This window comes from Rhinolophus sinicus, linkage group LG06 (genome assembly GCF_036562045.2).
Source record: "Rhinolophus sinicus isolate RSC01 linkage group LG06, ASM3656204v1, whole genome shotgun sequence".
In the NCBI taxonomy this organism is placed as follows: domain Eukaryota; kingdom Metazoa; phylum Chordata; class Mammalia; order Chiroptera; family Rhinolophidae; genus Rhinolophus; species Rhinolophus sinicus.
This window is the reverse complement of record NC_133756.1, coordinates 134,017,436-134,030,936: the sequence shown is the minus strand read 5'-3', so window position 1 is coordinate 134,030,936 and position 13,501 is coordinate 134,017,436. Positions and strand designations below refer to the sequence as shown.

At 42.4% G+C, this 13,501-nt stretch overlaps 1 pseudogene; it reads right to left on the bottom strand.

Moving 5' to 3' along the window:
* Positions 1 to 10,423: 10,423 nt before the first annotated feature.
* LOC109453103 (large ribosomal subunit protein eL15) lies at positions 10,424 to 11,016 on the bottom strand (annotated as a pseudogene).
* Positions 11,017 to 13,501: the final 2,485 nt, after the last annotated feature.

Genomic DNA, 13,501 nt, shown 5'->3' with positions numbered 1-13,501 from the left:
AATGTACAATTCTGTAATACATCATTTATATATCACATTGTGTGCTCACCACCCAGAGTCAGTTCTCCTTTCATCACCATATATTTGAGACCATTCACTTTTTAAAATGTCCTCATTTGCATAAGAAATTATCTGGTCATTCTACCTAGGAGAGAAAATAACCTCTTCTTCAGCATTATATTCTTAGTACTTAGCACAGGGCCTGGCAGGGAGATGCGGTTTCACATGAGTTTGCTGAAGGAGTGAATAAGTAAATGAAAGAATATGTCACAATATGTCACCTGGGGCCAGTCTTCCTTGATATTACTCCTGCTGATCTGACTTGAAAACGCCACTTGCCTTGACTTTCAAATACATTCTTACATTGTCTGCAGCCATTTAAATTAGGTCAACTTGAAGAATCTTCTACCAGCCAAAGCTGGGACAGTTTGAATATCAATGAGAATAATAACAGCAATGGGTTGAACACATTGACTATGATTAAACCCATAATTCAAAGTGATAATCACAAGATTCCAAAACAAAAACTTCATTCGCAATCTTTGGAAGATCCCAGGGAAACAACTCATTATTTTTAAAAATGTTAAATTAAGCATTGATCCTCCCTTTCTCATAGGTCTGACTACCTCACTTTAAGTCATCAGTTGCTAAGGAGAAGTTTATCTTTGTAAAAGTACTGGCTAATAAATGAAAATTGAGTAATATATTTAGAATAGCAACATCTTACAACCCCTAAGGAAACGATAAATTAGGCCAGTGGTTCTCAATTGGAGCAATTTTGCTCTTCAGGGGACAGATGGCAATGTCTGGAGACAATTTTGGTTGTCACAACTGGGGAAGGGGTGCTTAAAAGCATCTACTGAGTAGAAGACAGGGCTACTGCTAAACATCTGAAAACGCACGCCAGACTGTCCCTCACAACAAAGAATTATCTAGTTCAAAATGTCAATAGTGCCAAGGATGAGGCATCATGATCTGGACAATGATTATTGGTGGCTACAAACATCACAAAAATGCAGGCAAGCAGATGGTATGTGCCCGCTGATGGAAGGACACAGTACTTCTTGTAAAGCAGCCATGCCAGAAAACAATTGAGTCTGATCAAACCTCTAGTTTAGTAGCTCTCAAACTCTACCCTGCATTCAAATCACCAGGTGGGCTTTGTAAAACACAGATCCCTGGGACCCTCAACCGAAGTTCCTGACTCAAATAGGTCTGAGTCCAAGAATTTGAATTTATAACAAGTTCGCAAGTGTGGATGTTGCTGGCTCATGACTACACGTGCGATACAGTGCCAATTTAAAGGAAATACAGAGGGCAAAAGAGTATGTTAACTAATTATAGTATTCATCCATTATACTTTTTATTATAACATTGTAGTTATTATACCATTCTCTCTTTCTGCCTATGCTTGAAATTTTCCATGAGTAAAAAATGACAAAAGGTTATCTGTAGAAGAAAATTTAATATATGGGAAGCAGTTTAAATTATATTGTTAAGATAAAACAATATGTGCATAGGAAAAAAAAAACACTAAGGTAAAAAGTCCAATATGTTTACTTTCAACATCTCTGAGTGGCGGAAGACTTATGGCGATTTTTGAAAACTTCATTTTGCTTTTCTGTATTTTTCAACATTAAAGATGCTCCTTATTTTAAGAAAGTTCTAAAATTTGCTTTGTGTTCAGCCTGGTGAACTGTACTTGTAAGTGTCTTTATCTACTTCTGTCCTTTTATACTTGTGTCTATATCTGCGTCTGTCTTCTTAGTGTCCTTCCTCATCTAGTGGAGAATCTTCTTCCTCAGACACAGTCCTTTGCAGGCCACGGTACCGTCTGTAAGTTGGACCGTCCTAAACTATACCCATGAAATGACACAAAGTGACTACCACACGAGGCACAATGAGAGCTCTAAGATAGTGCCACTGGGGTTTAAAGGAGTGTTAAATTAATTAAATAAGGAGGCCATTAGACTGAGGTTGTTCTAATGCCCTAACCCTAACCTATGTAAGAAAAGCAAAATCTAAGCCTTTAAATGCCTCAAGGCTATGAAACCAAAACCTAAAGACAACCAATCAAAAACAGCCAACGAAGCTTTAAGCTACAGTCAATTAAATATTTTCCTTGCTTTGCAACTGCCTCTTCTTCATAAAAGTCTATCCCCAGGCTCCTGTGGGTGAAGTACTCCTAACCACTTCAAGTTTGGCTCCGCTCGATTCCAATGGATTTTTGCTTAAATAAACTCTTAAAAATTTTAATATGCCACAGTTTACCTTTTAACAGGAAGAAAGACCACATCCTTCCTGATACAAAAAATCAGGAAAGGCTGCATGGAGGAGGAGGGGCCATTAGAGTCAGAACGTGAAGAGGATGCAGAAGATTGTGATAGATGGAGAAGTAGATAAGGAGGTAGGAGTTGAAGGAACAGGCGACTACAGTGACAGAAACCACACAGGCAAGGGCAAAAGCACGGAATCAGGTGAGCTCGGAGCCCACTGGGCAGGAGACTGGAGCCTGGGAAGCTGTACTGTGTTTCCCTGAAAATAAGACCTAGCTGGACAATCAGCTCTAATGCGTCTTTTGGAGCAAAACTTAATATAAGACCCGGTCTTATTTTCGGGGAAACACGGTAGGAGATCCGGGAGGTTGTGGACACTGGTGAAGGGCAGAGAGTGCTTCACAGGGCTTGTGTTTAAGTGTTTTGCTTTCTCAAGGGATTTGCCTTATTCTGGAAGCTTTCCCTGTATTGTTGCCTTGTGTAGGTCTTTTCTGCTTTCCTTTGCCCCTGATACCGGAGACAATTCTCCTCTCCCTCCACTATGGACCGTCCTCTCCTCAACTAGGTGAGTCTATTAGTTTCATTTCCTCAAAGACAGCCCACTGCAACACTGCCCACAAATGCACAGGGCCTCAAGTTGGAGGGCCGACGAAAGAGATTGCCATGTCAGATGCGTTCTGTCAGCTTCTCTGCAGCCTGCACACGTTCCTGACCACGGCCCCACTAGCTGTGTGCCTCCTCCTCTGAGGAATGCAGCTGCACAGGCTCCACTCATTTATCGGGTTTCCAAAGTGAAAGAAGTAAAATTTGTAAAAAAAAAGCTTATTTCGTGTATGCTGATTAGCATAAAATTGCTCCTTTGTCTCAGCTGCTAAGAATGACAATGGTGCTGAGACTCCTGGCTGGGGACATTGTCCCTCTCCCTTCCTCCACTCTAAACTCAAGAAGCCAAACCACACAAGACCCCAGGGAACCAGATCAGCCAAACTTCCAACTGCAGACACCAAGAGAGGGGTCATCTCTGGGTGGAAGTTTTGCACAAAACTTCCACCCAGAGATGACCCCTCTCTTGGTGTCTGCAGCTGGAGACTCAGCTGGGACAGAAAATATTCCTCCCCAAAGTGCAGTTTCTGTGTTCCTTCAGGAGCAGAAGGTTAAAACATCAGACACTTAATTCACTAATTTGTTCTTTTGCTATTTATTCAGTGGTTACTGTGCCCCAGCCCAGACCCCTGGCATATGAAAAAGAGATGAAAAACAGCAAAATTGAGGCATTGCTTTTTTCCAAGATCTTGGAAAAATTCACCAGCCCTATGATACTGAGATCAAAGTACATATATTTGATTCTAAAATGCACAATTTTCTACATTTTAATCTCTCTCGAATAGGGTTAAGTCCCATAATTAATAGCACCCTAAAGTTATAAATGACAGGAATTTTTCTTTCTTGGTAGGACATAAAGTGATGATGTGCCTAATAATTGAGAGTGTCTTGGGTTGGATAAAAATTTCACAGCAAGTCAGGGACAGAATGTTCAAAACTGATAAACAAACAAACAAACAAGCCTTGCATTGACAAGCTCTGCCCACCTCAAAGAAATCTTCCTCTGCATCCCAACTTTCCAAAGGAGTATTTTCCAGGAGACAAAATTGTGTTTGGATCAATCTGAATATGAGCATGAATATTTAAAATTCCCTAGGAGTTCCTGGTTCCTAGCAACACAGCATGAAAACAGAATCCACTTTAGGTCGATGGACTTTGTTAACGCCATCTTTTTGAGATGAAGCCACCAAAGATCTACCGTGTTTCCCCGAAAACAAGACCAGGTCTTATATTAAGTTTTGCTCCAAAAGACATATTCAGGCTTATATCCAGGGGATTTCATCCTGAAAAATCATGCTAGGGCTTATTTTCCAGTTAGGTCTTATTTTCGGGGAAACACGGTATCCGTGAGGGTGAGGTTAGGAAATGTAGGAATCGAGATAGGAAGCCACATCTGTGAGCATTATCCCAATGTGTTTCCTATGTTTAGTGTCAAAATTATTACTGTTAATAATAATTTCCTGCTAAAATTAGAACATTTTTAAAGGGTGGGAAGTTTACATATCATAGTTTGGCACGCTATCTCTCTGCAACCCTAAGCTCCAAAGTCAGTGAGGTACAACGTCATGAATACGTCATTTTTATTTTGAGCAGGGCACTGTACAGGGTGTGTACTTGGCCCCACTCTGAGTTTAATGTGGGAAACTCCCAATCCAGGGAGACACTGCCCCACAGTGTTAACTTTTAGTCTTCCTCTGTTTCTATGAATGTTGTCTTCCGTCTGGCCATCACCAACTTTGGGGCTATGATTGGGTTTATGAAACAACAGGATTACAGTCTTTGTTCTCTGAGAGACAAGAAGGCTGCCTTTTCTTTTGCCCCTCTCCATACCCAGCAGACCAAGAAAACGTCTCCCCAAGATGAATCCAAGTCTGCCTAGACGTCAGTAAGGATCTCATTTCCTCCTGAACCTCTGGCCATGGATCCCATAAGAGAATCTTGACTGAAAAATCCCATGTAGAATATGGAGTATAGAATTAATCAGAGAACACAGGCACAGGTTTGGACAAAGACGGCTATCTCCTTGGGGGAAATTTTGAACTAGCAGCCAGCCGTTAAAAAAACAAAACAACTCAGCACCAATTCTCTCCCTTCAAGAACAACAACACATGAAATGAAAACTTAACACACACACACACACACACACACACACACACACACACGGACTGGATACACAATTTGGGGTTTTATATGATATGAATTATATTTTTAACTCCCTATATAATTCTGACCCAGCAAAAGCCTGGTGTCTGGGACTCCATACTGTGACAGCTCTTTGTCTTTCTAATCCGGGACCAGCTGCATAATTTGCTGGACCTCGTACAAAATGAGAATTGAGGTGTCCTTTACTCAAAAATTAATAAGAATTTCAAGACAGCCATGGCAGAGCATTAAACCACTGCCTTGTAAGCACAGGGTCGTGTGTGACTGCACAGGTCCACACCCGTGAAGCCCGCCAGCAAAGAAAGCTAATGCGTCAGCGTCCGGTTAGTAAAGACACACACAAGACCCTGTGAACAGCCCAGCCAAGGAGGCTGCCTAGCATTATTCCAACTTCTCGCTCATAACTGTTCAAAGTTGCCTCTTTCTTCTCTAAACTTTGAACTTCAGTAAGTCTACTCTAGTGTCTCAGAAGTACTGTATGTAAAATGGGGAGTTTCTCTACACAGACAATGCCATTTCTTCTTGACTCTTCCCCAAACTTTCATCTATTCTAGTCCCGGCAAGCTTGGCTGCTCTGTTCATTGGGCCTTTTCCTGCACTCAAGTCAAGTCATTATCCTCTTTTTATATACTGCACTTCGTGCCCTTGTGAACCTGTTGAAAAATAGTGAAAGAGAGTTGAAAAATACCACTGGCTCCTAAAAATAGTGCTGACTAGGAGGCAGAAAGGGGGAACTCCGGTTTTATTCAGTGCTAAAGATAACACCACCAGAATGATAGACTCCTCCGAATTGTTTGTCCCCACTGGCCATTGTCCCTCGGGCACTGAATGAGCCTCTTAGCAGCTCTTGAGCGCCTGTCACAGGTAGGCACCCAACAGAGATAATTCCCAGCCTATGCTTGACTGCCCCTTTATAGACACTCACTCATCGTCCTGAAAGGCCTCAGACACTGTTGAATAAACTCCTACTCGCTTCCATAAACTTTTTCTCCCACTGAATTTTCCGGGGATGTGAGCAGCTTCCCAGCCTCGCCCGAGGATGCTTCTGAATGCACTCCTGTTCTGAATCAAAGCCTGACAGCCAAGCCTCATTCCAAAACAAGAGGAAAAAATGGGGCCATTGGTCCCCAGGAGAATCTCTGTGCTTTCTCCTGCAGGTGAAGGCCAACTCCCAGTGGCTCTGGCCTTCATCCTGTTCTTCGTATGAGTTTATGTATGTGGTTGCAGGAGAGCTTTTCTTCTTTTTTTTTTTCTTACTATGAAAGTGAGTTATTTGTTGTCCAGCCCTGTTCTCTTTTGGTTTTGAAAAAGAAGGGTGTGCCTACAGGGCATTGAGACTCTGGGGCAGTTTGTCCTGAGAATGTCCTGGGGGAGCATGGCTTTAGAGCCGGATTTGAATCCAAGATCTACCACTTACTAACTTGGGGGGCCTTGGGCACGTTACTTGCCTTTCTGAGCCATCCTTTCTCATCTGTAGAGTGAATAATATCCAATCCCACAAGGTCTTTTCTTTCAAAGATTAAAATAGATCAGGGATGTAAAGTATTTTCATAGTGCTCAGGAGGAAACCAAGATCAATAAAAGATGGATTTCGTTACTATATTATTACTCTGCTTTTTTAAATGTTATTCTTCTAATTTACCAGATTCTTAGGAACGTTTTTAGGCCAGTCCTTAGCTTCTGAAGGACATTTACCCACTTCTCTACCCCCCAGCATTTCCACTGGGACATCACTGATACAATACACAACACTTCATGGAAACCTATTTCTAGTCTCAGTGTTGAAGTCTCAAGCACCAGCAACCTTTCCTCCATGAAACCACACAGGACCTGACCAACATACTGATTGGTTTGTGGATCTTGAAAAATCAGCAGCCCCCACTGAGCCCATTAGCATTCTTTCTCTTAACAAGAATAAATGCATTTGTGCACTATTTTGGTTGTTCCCCCAGCTCCCTGAGGCAAAGGACTAGGAAAAGCTGTTCAAAAGAAACCCGGCCCCAGTTCTAACCCATGACCATGAAGAATCTATTACTCTGCAACATCTTTCCTCCCAGCTTCATAAAGCAGGACCGCTTTTCAATAATTCGCTTATTCATTCATTCAACAATTATTTACTGAACATCTACTCTGTGTCTGGTCCTGAGCTACGTTTGGAGATATAGAAATGAGTCAGGAACACATCCCCATGACCAAGAACTCACTGTCTGGATGGCATAATGAGACTATTGACAAAGAACTCTAGGACATCGTTTTTAAAAATCTACTATTTCACAAAACATGTGCATGTAAAAACACAAGGGGAGCCCAGGAGAAAGGGAGATGAATTCAGTTTCGAAGAGTAGGGAGAAAAGAAGATAGGATCAGGAAAATCCTCTTGAATCATTTCTTCAAAGATAAAGTTGGATTTGTCCTGATGGAGACTGGCTGCGGGAGAAAAGAAGCTTTCAGGTGGAGAAGTGTGGGATCGAGGGCCAAGTTCAGAAACTGGAGACTTAGTATGTGTCCATCAATGTTCAAATAGGAATGGACCCTGACAGATAGGGACCTCCTTTACCTATAGCCTTTGCAGTTAGCGGGTTTGTTTGGAGCTACCTTCCTGTTGTTGGTTAGATACCGCAGATGTTCACCTCTTTCCCAAGTACATAGAGCTCTACCTGGAGTTCTGGGAAGCCAAACCAGCGTGAGCCTTGGTCCTTGTCGTCCCAGGGCTCAGAGCCCTGCTCCTCCATCCACTTCTCCCCACAAACCATAGTGTTAACATCTTATTTACCATATTAAAATGATCTATAGATATTAGCAAACATGATATAATCTACCTACATATATAACTTCAAAGAAAGCAATGTATGCTCTATCAGTAATATACAGGAGAAATAAAAGAAAAATAACACATTAAAACAGCATGTATTTCAAGATGTAAATGCTTGAGGAGGCTTGAGGTACTTACAAGAGGTCAGAAACGTTTGTCTACCTATAGAATCCTTATAAATGCTACAGCTATAAAAGCAGACCGACGTAGATATATTTTGTAGGAGACTCAAATACCACAAGCAGTGTTGCCATTGTGGATATAATTTTCTGAAATGGTGAAAAACTCTTGGCCAAAGGCCAAGCTGAACAAAGTATAATTGTCCTTTTTTATTTTTAAAAAATGGTTGTTGCCATCCTGGAAAATTCTCTGTATGTGAAAACTGCAAAGATTACTTGGTGTCTGTGTGTAAAACAGAGTTAGGTTTGAGCCCTGAATAATTATAAACACATATTTAACTTTGAATGTCTGTGGAACATCACACAATCTTGTGGATGGTGGAACAATGATTTATTGTCTGGGGTTGTCCTGTGCGCTGCCCCTGCACAGGAAAATGACAATGGTCCTCTCCAATCAAAGTGATGACCAGAATCTCCATGTTGATACCACTTCCACACTGCGTGAATTTGGGTCAGTTAGTTAACTTTTCCAAGCCTCATTTTGTATATCTGTAGAATGGGAATAATAATTCCTACATTGAAAGGTAAATAGAGCGAATTCAATGAGATTATATATGTAAAATAACTAGGAAAATACCCGGATCATGGCAGAAGCTCTAGAAATAGTAGCTGCTCCTGGTGTAAAGAAAGAGCAACTTCAGCTGGCCTTTGAAGGATGGCAGGAGTGGGAGATGGCAAGGTAGGCACAGCATGAGCGCAGGCCTGGAGGCAGGATACCTATGGTAGAAATGGGGACAAATAGTTCAATCAGGCTGGCAAAAGGGTGAGAGTGGGCGGCATGACTGGCAAGGTGGGTACATTTAAAAGTGTGAAGCCTTGAGGCTTGACTAAGAAGGTTGGCATTTATTCTTGTTGACTAAGGGAAACAATGAACGTGGAGCAGTCCTAAGAATACGTAGGTTAAAGCCAACTGCAGACAAGCCCAGCAAGAGCTACAGCCCCTGTTGCTCTAAACAGCCATGCTCTGTACCACATGCTTCCCACCCTGCTCTACACCTCCGCTGATGTGAACCGAGGTGGCCTTGAACTTGAGAGCAGCCTGTCCAGTAACCTGTAACATATGCTTTAAAAGCCTGCTAGCAAAATTGAGCTGGGCCCATCAGATACGTCTTTTGGGAAATGTGAAAAAAACAGGACAGTAGCTGCTAGAGCTGAGCAGAAACACCTCCAGGCAGACCTGGCACTGGGTATCTACTTGGGACCACGGGCACGCTGAAGTTAGGAGGAAACCAGTTGCTAGAGGATGCCATTTGTTTGGAATATCATTTTCCATCCTTTCACTTGAGTCTATATTTGTTCTTGCAGCTGAGATGTGTCTCTTGAAGAGAACATATGATTGGGTTTTGTTTTTTTGGTCCAATCTGCTACTCTGGGACTTTTTATTGATGAATTCAGTCCATTTACAGTGAGGGTGATTATTGATATATGAGGATTTCCTATAGCCATTTTATCTTTTGTTTTCTGGTAGCTCGGTGTCTCCATTGTTTCTTTGCCTTTGTGTTTCTGCCTGTTATTTTAGTTTGGTGGTATTCTATGATTTTTCCTCTATTTCCTCTTTTTTTATGTTATGTGTCTCAGTTATGGATTTTTTTTTGAGTGGTTACCATTAATGTTATGTAAAAGAAAGTTTCGTATACACAGTAGTCCTTTTTATCAGCCTGTATCTTATCTCCATTCCTATTTGTAAATTCAGACCTCCCCTTTTATGTTTTTATTGTCACAAATTATCCCCATGCTGTGAGTTCATTTCCAAGTTGCAGTAGCAATAGTCTTCTTCTCTTTTTCATGTTTTTACCCCCTTTAATCTTTATGTTATACCCTATTCTGTACCCTATTCTGAATAGGGGTTGCCATTTCCTCTTGTCTGTCTGTCTATTGATCATCTTACTCATAGTTTTGTATCCTTTTGTCTTTTTGTTTCAGGTAGAATTATCCCCTTCAGTAGTTCCTATAGGCCTTGTGGTGGAAACTTCCCTCAGCTTCTGTATATCTGGAAACGCCTTCATTACTCCTTCATATCTAAAGGATAACTTTGCTGGATATTCTTGGCCAGTGATTTTTCTCTTTCAATAGTTTGAACAGCTGATTCTACTCTCTCCTAGCTTACAGAGTTTCTGCTGAAAAATGTGATGATAATCTAATGGGCTTTCCTTTATAGGTCACTGTCTTCTTTTCCCTGGCTGCCTTGAGAATTCTTTCTTTATCATTAATTTTTGACAGTTTCTTCCTTCCTTCCTTCCTTCCTTCCTTCCTTCCTTCCTTCCTTCCTTCCTTCCTTCCTTCCTTCCTTCCTTCCTTTCTGTCTGTCTTTCTATCTTTCTTTCTCTCTTTCTTTCTTTTTTACTGTGCTAAATAGCTTATTTGGTAAGAATTGTGTAAACAGTGCTATATTAACAGTAACGGTGGAGCTGGAGAGTATTGCGCCTTCTCCAAGCTGCACGACAAGAACCCACCGATAATATGGTGGAATTTATGGCCCCTTTTTGCAGCCTGCAGATGTCAGCCCTCACATCTCCCTGTGCTTGTGTTTGGTGATCCACTGGGTGCCAGGATTCCTTCTGATAGCTTTATGGAATGAATCAATGGGGATAACCTTAAAGAATTTGTACGTGGAATCTTTACCCACACAGTAAGAATTCAGGACCCTCAAAGCCCCACAGTGGCATCCAGCTCACTCCTCAGCAACAGATTGAAGTCTTCAAGCAAAGTTTAGCTGGTTAACACCATGATGGACAGGCTTGCCATAGGTTTCACCCTTAGAAACTGGGCGCTTGCAGCCACCATGGTGCACAGGAATCCAACATGTGACATAACCTTGCTTGGCCTTGCACCCCTGCCTGCACGCTTTATCCAGCATGGGGGTGGGGGTGCTGTGGTGTGCAGAGAGCTGGCAGTACTGCCAGCAGCACACCCTGAGAAGAAACCACATTACATCGGACTGCTTCTTCTTCCGTAGTTCCTGGATGTACTTGGAAGTGCCCATGTTGGCTTACCTGGTATCTGCAGCCAGACGGGACGTGTGACAGTTCCAACATAACGTGCCTTGGAGGAGGGCTTTTTGGATTGAGATAGTTAGATGTTCTGTTTTCTTCTTGGATTTGAGGATCCAGTTCTTTCCATAGGTTTGCGAAGTTCTCATCAACTATTTGTTTGAACAGGCTCTCTTCGCCCTTCTCTCTCTCTCCGCCTTCTGGTACGCCCATTATTCTTATATTGCTCTTTCTGATGGAGTCAGAAAGTTCTTGTAGAGTTCTTTCACTTCTTTTAACTCTCAAGTCTCCCTCTTCTTCCATCTGTGTCATTTCCAGATTTCTGTCTTTAATATCACTAATTCTTTGCTCCATCTGGTCAGCTTTATTTCCTAAGCTTACCATTTCATTCTCCATGTCTTTTATTGAGTTCTTCAGCTCCAGAGTATCTATCTGGTTATTTTTTTAAAATTTCAATCTTTTTGGTAAAGTATTCATTCTGTTTGTTGATTTTATTTCTGAGTTCATTAAACTGCCTATCTGAGTTTTCTTGCATCTTGTTGAGTTTTTTCAGAACTGTAATCTTGAATTCTCTCTCATTTAAGTCAAAATTTCCATGTCCTTAAAATTATTTTTTATTTTCTTTCTGAGCTGCCTTGTTACCATGGTTGTCCATAGCACTTCATGGATTATTTCTCCTCCTTGGAAATTTATGGGAATGAGCTTTGCATCAAGTTGATATGAAGAGGTCTTTCTTTTGTTTCCCAGGATATGGAACTGGAGCATTTTTGTTTTTGTTTTTCCCTTGCCCTGTCCTCGCTTTTTGCTGTGGAAGATGCCTTGTATTCCCTAGGGAGGTGGGGGTCTCCTCTGTGACCAGGTCACCTCCGTTTCAGGGCTCCACCCACATGGGAAAATGTGATGGGTAATAGGGTCCTGAGCACCTGAAATCCCAGTGCTGCCCTTGCAGCCAGATGCAGTGCTGTGCTGCCTGAGCTGTCCCAGGTGCCCCCGCTGGGATCAGTTGCAAAAGGTGAGGGTGTGGTGGGCTGAGAGAGGCCCTTGGTGTGTTGTGGCTTTGTTCTCCTCCCAGTAATGGCAACTGCCAGACCTCAGCTGCCTTGCCTCTCTATCTCTATCCCTGTCACTGAGATTAGGTGCCATGTGCGTCCGCCACTCAGGAACTGTATTTCTAGTTCTCAGGGCTGTGGATACTCCACTTTTTAACCTTACATTCACTGCTACAGTTTTTTTCTGGGGTCTCCTGCCAGCTCTGGGAGGGTACAGAAAGACGAGCTCTGGGAGGGTAGGGGGAGGCGGCCAGGCTCTGTGAGTTTGTCTTCTGCCTGGCAGTGAGGGCTGCTAGACCACAGCTCTCACACTTCTGTCTCTCATTCATTCTCTACCCCAAGATCTCTGCGCCATCACTGGGTTCAGTCCTATTATATGGTGACCACTTAGTGAGGAATGATCAGGGCTACAGAGAGTGCACCTACAGCCTGAATTCTGCCTTCTCCCTGGACACAAATTGAGGTCCAGGCTGTGCCTGAAGCATCCATCTCTGCTCTTCTCACTTCCCTCCTCCCATTTGCCCCATTTGCCCATCTTCAGATGTTTCTATGTGAGGATCTCTCAGATGTGTTTGTTACACAGGGAATCCTTTGTTGAATTATAGCTGTTCAACTTGTAATTTCAAGGGGAAGAGATCATGGGGGACCCCTCCCACTGCCATATTTCTGATGTCACAATATCTCAACTTCGAAGGCAGCCTAGTTGTGGAGGGGATATGCCAAGTTACAATCTATGACACTCCAAGAAAGACAAAGAAGGGATTCTGATTAAACAATGTGATAACGAGCCCTATGCTGAATGTCCCCTCTCAACAAAATTTTTACTAAAATAATCAAAGAAAATCAACTGGGGGGGAATGCATTTTATCCATGGAAAGTAGGGAATGGTGCCACTCACATGCCCTTGGTTTTAAGGAATGTCTGCAGATGATACCATAAATAGTACCATATTTCTGGAAGGACCAGCAATCTCCATGTGGGAAAAAGACTGCCTGAGTTATAAATGGAAGAAACCCCAGTGGAAAACAGACAACAGTCCCTAGCTTGCAGCATTTCTTAGGGAAATCAGTGAAGGGACACATTTCAAGCTTCCTAACACCTCAAGAAGGGCAGAGTACTGAGGTCCTGTTGCAATAAACCATACTTGACATGAAGGGGTGGTCTGTCAAAACACACTAAGGACCTGCCAAAGGTGGTTCCTAGCAAGAGCAGTCCTTCACAGTAGAAAAGAGAATGGGTGAGGCTAATTCAGACAACTACACCCATGGAAGAAACCTTCACACACAGAAGTGAATACCCCTGCTTTGACACCTCTGCTGGCTGCTTCCTTCTACCCCAGGAGATGAGGTATCTCTGATCAGTGAAAAAGTGAAAAAAACTATGGACTGCCCTTCATAGCTATTTTTTTCCTCCTTCTAAGTAATGAAAT